The following is a 6,819-nucleotide window of genomic DNA, read 5'->3' on the forward strand; positions in this document are numbered from 1 at the left end:
GGGCGTGGGGGGAGGGAAGAGAGGGGGGAAGAAAGGCCCGTTCTTCTGAGAATCAACCCACGGCACTGTCTCCTCAACTCCCCTCCCCCCACCTTCCTGTCTGTAAGCCTGCCTGTCAAGTGAGGGGAAGGGGCCTCCCCGCCATATCATATGGGGGGCGGGGGGCGGGGGGCGCAAGGCCCGCCTCTTCTTCCCTCCCAGTCCCAGGAGAAAGGCCCGCTTGTCAGCTGACTGTGGACGCCGGCCCCACCCCCGCGGCCCCACTTCCTGTTTCCTGTAGCCTGCTCAGGGCCAGACGTAATGGTGGTAGTGGGGAAGTGCCCCGCCGACTTCCGCTTCCGCTCACACGCGGCTTCCGCTTTACCACATCCTGTTTCCGAGTGGCGGCGCTTCCTCTTCCTGCCTGTTTCCAAGGCCTCTTGACATGTCCTTCCTCCATTAAGCTCTGGCCCTGGTGCGGAACCTGTTGGCTGGAAAGGTACCAAGAGTTTCCTGTCCCTGCCTTTGCGTTGGAAAGGAAGGAGGAGCAGCTGCGAGAGGGAGCGGGGAGGGATCGAGTGTAGGCCTGGGCGTTGGCTGCGGGGGAGGATGGGGAAGGCAGGCCTCCTCCTGCTCCTCCCGAGGTTCCGGCACCCGTTCTTTGCTGACTCTTCCTTTTCTTTTCTCTTCTTCTTCTCCTCTCCTTCCCCTTCCCTTCTCCTCTTCCTCCTTTTCCTCTTCCCCTTCCTCTTTGTTTCTCCCGCTCCCCCTCCCGACCTCCCGAGCTTGGACAACTACCTGACAGGAGCAGCCTAGAAAACAGAAAGCAAGCCGGTTGCTCCCAGCCAGGCTTACGCTGGGCATTTTTAGTAGGAGACCTTCAGTTTTTCGACCTCTGTTCGTTGCAGGTCTGGTGTGGTGCCCCCGGGGAGCTAGGCCATAGACAACCGTGACAGGGAAGAAGTCACCTGCCAAAGGTGCCTCTGAAAGGGAAAGGGCCCCGGCAACCCCGCGGGGAAGGTGTGCTTTTCCGGGAATCTGCCGCCCTGAGAGGACAGATGGCATTGAGCTTCCAGGAGGAGCCCCCGGAAACGGCTGGAGAGGAAATGGCACCTGGCGAACTGCTGCGTGAGTCGGGGTGGTGATCTGTATTGCAAGAGCAGTGTGGGGGCAGAAGCTGACTTTGAAGGCGATCTACTCCCATTTGTCTTCAGTCACTTGTGGGGGTGCGGGCCGAGGGGGGTGTTCCAAGTCAAGCGTAGTTCTCTTGGAGACAGCGCTTCTCAGTTGCCCATTCTGCTCAAGTGAGTGAATTGGCCCCTGTTAAGAAAATGAACATGGCACAAGGTCTTTTTAGGGCCAAAATGCTGCCGAGTGTCTGATGCTTAGATGTGTCAGTGCCTAGGGAAGGCTGGGGGGAGGGGAAAGGGAAAGCATTAAGGTTGAAAGTGTAATAGAAGTTGAGGATCTGTGAACATCTATGCTGAGCATAGGCCTGCTGCAGGTAGCTCCTCAGCAAACGGATTGTCAACGTTCAGTGTGAGCATTTACCCTCTGGAAATTAGGAAGTAACACCAATCAAGAGTTGGATGTGTTGTTTTCATGCTTGCTTAGACGTGGGAATTTAAGGTGAAAACAGCAATACAGATCAAACTGCAAAGTACATCTGCACATTTTTTCCCCTTAGAGAACTGGTCGTTCAACCTTTACCAGAACCTCAGTGACTAGATGAAGTGATCATTCTTTCCATACCCGTTTGTTACCAGGTGATTGTCTTCATTTATTCTCATCCTTAATCAAGGACTATGATGTGGTATTTTCAAATTAATTACTAACATTACAACATCTTCCCCATGAATTAAAGTTACTTCTGCATTCCTACCCAGACTTATTAAATACTCTTATTTACTATATACAGAAAGATCTTGTTCCTTCAAGGATTGCTCAAACCTGCTCATTTTCTAGGTTTAAAGAAACACCAGGAGGTCCTGAATTATTTTCCGTAAATCTGCTGAGAGAAAGAGCATAACCAAAATCATTTTCACCATCATTATAGTTTGAGACATCTGAATTCTGGCCATATGATCCCATTACTCCTTTCTCTTGGGATATGCATTAAAGTGCCTTCTCAAGAATTCTCTGTGTTTCTTTGCAAGGTAAAGGTTGAACCCAGTTCTCTTTGCCCCCTAAAGATAGGGTAACAATAGCTTGAAAGCTCTGTTTGGGGCTTGAACCCCAGAGAGGCCTTGTGTGCAGGATTAGTGAGAAGGCAATGAACAGAGTCATAAAGATCTGGCTTGGCTAGGACCCATCAAATTTGGAGGTATACTTGTCTCTCCCAGTTACAACCCTGCCTGGCACAAAAGTTGGGGAAGCGGGTGAGGGGGGGGGTGGCAGGCAGCAGGAGGATAGTCAATTGATTGGGAGGCTTCCAACACTTATTAACTTGTGGCTGAAAGCAAGTCAGTTAACTTCCTTTTGTCTTACTTTTCTCCACTGTAAAATGGGAATAAGAATAGAATAGCACCTAGATCCTAGGATTGCTGTCAGGATCAAATGAGATGTTTTTAAAGCACTTAGCACAGGGCCTGGCACATGGTAGGTGCTCTCTCTCTCTCTCTCTCTCTCTCTCTCTCTCTCTCTCTCTCTCTATATATATATATATATATATATATATATATATATATACAGTGTTTAATAAATGTTACTATCTGTGGCAGGGGCTGTTGAAGATGATGCTGCAAAAGAAATTGAAAAAGATCCTTACTTTGTCCATTTAAGTTGATGAGCTTTGTTATGGATATTTACACTTTTTCACTAGTTTTTCCCTCCCAACAGGTAAGTAAGTACTAGATGTTTCCTGGTTTGTTTGAAAAGGTAAGTTTCCAGCTCCCATGGGCAGCCATGGCATTGCACGAGCCTGTGGTGAGGCAGTTAGCAGCAGGGCAGCTTATGAACAATTATCCTCGATTTCTCCACACACAGGAACCTTCCCCGCAACTTAGAAGGAATTAGTCTGCTGTTTCAGGAAGACTGACCATCATCGCTAGTGGAGTAGGCGTGGGCTGAGCTGCCTTCTGAGTGGTTGTGATTGAGAGGGCAGACAGTGGGTAGCAGCTCTTTGAATGTGTGAACAGAGCAGTTGGGTTGCTGTGGGAGTCTCGGTATGTGTATGTTTTGTGGAGTAGTACAAAGGAGAGTGTGAGTTGTGCTGTTTGAGACTTCAGGTAAGGATCTTGGCAGGGTTTTGTAATGTGTATAGGGCTCAACTTCCAGTAAAGACTTCAAAACAAAACCTTAAGCTTCCAGACTTGGGGCTTCAGCCCCAGGCAGGGGTTGCGTACTAGGTCAGGAGTGTGCAATGTCATATACCCCCCAAGGCTAGGCTTGGCCAAGCCCTGTTTCTTTAACATGTGTACGTGTCTGCCTTGGTTAGTCTCCAGCTTTGTGAGGTCTTTGGGAGCATGATCCGGTTCTTTTTTTTGAGTTTATAAGCTATCAGCACAGTGTCTAGCACATAGTCCGTGCTTAATAAATGTTTGTTGATTGTGACCGCCCATGATCCGTAATTGTAACAGCTGGAACCTCGCAGTTGGACCAGACCTGGAAACTAGTGACTAGTGCAGAAATGGGAATCCCCATTGCCCTATCCCTGTCTGGGGCTCAGTAGGGCAGGCATTCTTATCCTCATTTGACAGATGATGGACCTGGGGCCCAGCAATAGAAAGGAACTAGCTCAATGTCACCCAGCTGGACGGTAGCAAAACTGGGATAATAAGCCAGGTGTCCAGGTGGAATACTCTGTGCATAAGCACTGATGTTGCTGGAGGCAAGCAGATGATCCAGAAGTCCATTGCAGTGTTGCATGCAAGAGGGGATGGGCAAGGTGACCCTGCAGCCCATGGATGATGCCCATGTGAGTGGAGAGAAAGGGAAGTGTGTGAGAGATGTTAGGGAGGCAGGAGCCGGTAATTGGATAACTGGAAAGATGTCAGCAGTAGCTGGGATGACCATGATATCAGGGAGCTGATGCCATTTGGGAGGAAAGGTATCAGTAAGATAGGTGATGGATGTTCCACAATCCCTCCATCAGTGCCCCTCTAACAAGGAGGGGGGCAGGGTTCTTAATCGTTTGTCAGCACAGGGAAGAGGCCACACTGGGAGGGAAGGGAAAGCTCTTCCCTGTAGTCACTGTCTGGCTGCTGCTGTTGGTAGCCTGAAGTGCTTTGGTTGTCACTGCCCTGAGGCCTTGCTTGTCTGGAGCTGATTAAAAGGTTACACGGAGGAAGGGCAGGAAGGGTTTGGAGTTGGGGGAGTGTTGCCTTTAATGGGACATTTGGGGGTTTTTTGGAGACAGGGCCCGTGGTAGCTATTGGGGCAGGGTGCGGGTTGATCACACTGCTCTTGAGATCAAGGCAGAGGTCTGTTCTGGGATAGAGAGAGAAACAGACAGATTGTGAAAACCCAGTGGTGATCAAAACCTGGAGCTAGTGAGAGGTGGCCTTGGTACCCCGCTGGGCAATATACTTCCAGGGGCCCTTCTGCTCTTCAGAGCTTAGGCCAGAATCACCGAACAGAACCAAAGTCTTCTGTCTTGACTTGCATCTTGGGGTTCAAACAATCTGTTTCCTTATCTAAAGGCCAGAAGTAAAATGGCACATTTTTCATAGCTTTCTTCCCACTTCCCCCGAGACACTAGAAGGGGTCATTAAAATAGGTACCAAAAGAAAGATGTCTCACCCTCCCCTCTCTTCAGAAATAACACCTGGTGCAGGTGTTATTGGGAAGAGATTTCCAGAGAACCCCATTGAAGAGGAAGGAGACGGACTAGAGAAGGCCTCCTCAGGCAGTGAAAGCCTCCTGGTTTTTGGCAGGGGCAGCTGCAAGTGCTGTGGTGTCAAGAGCAGCTCCTAGAACTTGCAGGTCGTACACTTAGGGCACAAAGTGCTGGGAAAGAGCTAACAAAGCTTCCACCAGCCTTTTCTATTTTTTCAAAGCAAATCAGACAACGTTAACTTTTGTGTTTTTTAAAAACAGCCTCATACCTCACTAGCCCTTCTTCTGGACCCCTTCTTCTTCTCTGTACTTTATTCCATCCAGAGCAATAAAAAAGGTCTGAAATCCATCTGGAGCTTTGAGTGGACTGGAATGTCCCCATGAAGCAGCAACCCCCCGTGACAAAAAACCCTGTTGTGATTGTGTTCTGCATTGAGGTTCGTGGTTTCCAGGAATAGGAAGGTGAGAGTAGCCAGGGCTCTTCCCTGCCAGGTGTCACCTGGAGTATTGAATGGCAAAGATCTGGAACGCATCCAGGAAAGAATCCGGCCTGGACATCCTGTTAAAACAGCCAGGGATGTTTAGCCCGAAGAGGGGAGACTTATTAGGGGGCAACCACATGGCTTTGGTTGTTTGCTGTCTAGGCAGTTGCTAGACTAATCACTCCCAAAATTTCAACAGATGGATTATTCAAATAGAAGAGAGAAAAAGAAAGCAGAAAAAAAAAATCAGAGCTATATATACAAGTACTGATTTGTCAGAGAACAAAACTCAGAACTGACCTAATTTAGCAAGAAATTTATTAAGTCATCTAGCCGAGGAGGAGAGGCAAAAAAAAGATGGTCCACAATCTCTTCCCTCCTCTCCATTCTTGCAGATTTCTCTAAGTTATTTGTTATTTACACTTTAAACAAAGAAACAGGAAAACTGAATCTGGTCAGCCCAGTGCTAATTTCCAGACAAGACCCATGGGTTATTTGAAATGTGGAGCTTGAAGATACTCCTTAAATTCCTATCTCCTGATATGTTTGGGTTTCAGGTCAGCATAACCTAGTTAAGCAGTAAACAAATCTGGTCTCTAAGCAGCGAGTCTGGTTTCTCAATCATCCAGAGATAGGTTCAAATAATGCAATAAAGTTTTCACACAGTACTTAGGGCACATGTAGAAGACTAGCATCTTTTTTTTCGTAGGTGGTTTTAGATAGCAATCTTCATATTTTAACTGAATTTTTCCCTGCATCATCTTTAGGGTAAAAATAACTTTGTGCATAAGACTCAGTCTTTCCAACATTATTGCCTGTCTTTGCTTTGCTAAATTTGTTATGGGAGAATTATTTCCTTTTTGAATTCATGTGGTAGGAACTACTGCTAAAATAGTTCTACCACAATGCAAAAATTAGGATTTTTGCTAGGATTTTTATGCTTAAGAATAATTTCAGGAGGCAGAAGAGTAATCCTAACCTCCACAGTTCCTTAAAAGGTTTTATAGGAAAATAATCATGTCAGAGATGGAGAAACAAATTCTTTTACATATTAAAATCTTTTACATTCTTTTAGGTTATACAAGTTAAAAGACAAGATTCATAGTTCCAAGCTACTTTGAGTGTCATAAATGTTGAACAAACTTAGTTAAGCAGTCATAATTTCAAAGATCCACCAAGGAAACAAATCCAGTTAAACACACTTAAACTAAGTTAGGGCACTCATATTATAGAAGGAATATATTCTGAATACCTGGAATGGCTGACTTTCCAAATATATATTTATCACATGGAAATTATCGAGGTTAAAATCTATGTTTAAGTACTATATTCCTATATAGCTTTAGACCTGAGAGAATAGGTATTAGCATTCTGATAAGGCTTTTATATAAAGGCAAATTTATATCAGTGTCAGAGAAATAATTCATTTACATAATGCAGTTTTATACATTTCTCTTGGACCATAAAAGTTAAAGGGGCGATAGTTCCATAGTCCCTTACTTCAATATCATAAAAGTTGAATAAATTTTAATAAGGTTTAATCTCATACATTCCCTAGGGAAACAAAAGTTGTCAAACTACA

At 46.0% G+C, this 6,819-nt stretch overlaps 1 long non-coding RNA gene across 1 annotated transcript; it reads left to right on the forward strand.

Moving 5' to 3' along the window:
- The first annotated feature begins 378 nt into the window (after positions 1 to 378).
- On the forward strand, positions 379 to 1,900 carry LOC127542623 (uncharacterized). Its single transcript, XR_007948767.1, has 3 exons — positions 379 to 478; positions 888 to 1,107; positions 1,667 to 1,900. It is a non-coding gene; the product is annotated as an uncharacterized LOC127542623 (long non-coding RNA).
- Positions 1,901 to 6,819: the final 4,919 nt, after the last annotated feature.

This window comes from Antechinus flavipes, chromosome X (genome assembly GCF_016432865.1).
Source record: "Antechinus flavipes isolate AdamAnt ecotype Samford, QLD, Australia chromosome X, AdamAnt_v2, whole genome shotgun sequence".
Classification (NCBI taxonomy): Eukaryota; Metazoa; Chordata; class Mammalia; order Dasyuromorphia; family Dasyuridae; genus Antechinus; species Antechinus flavipes.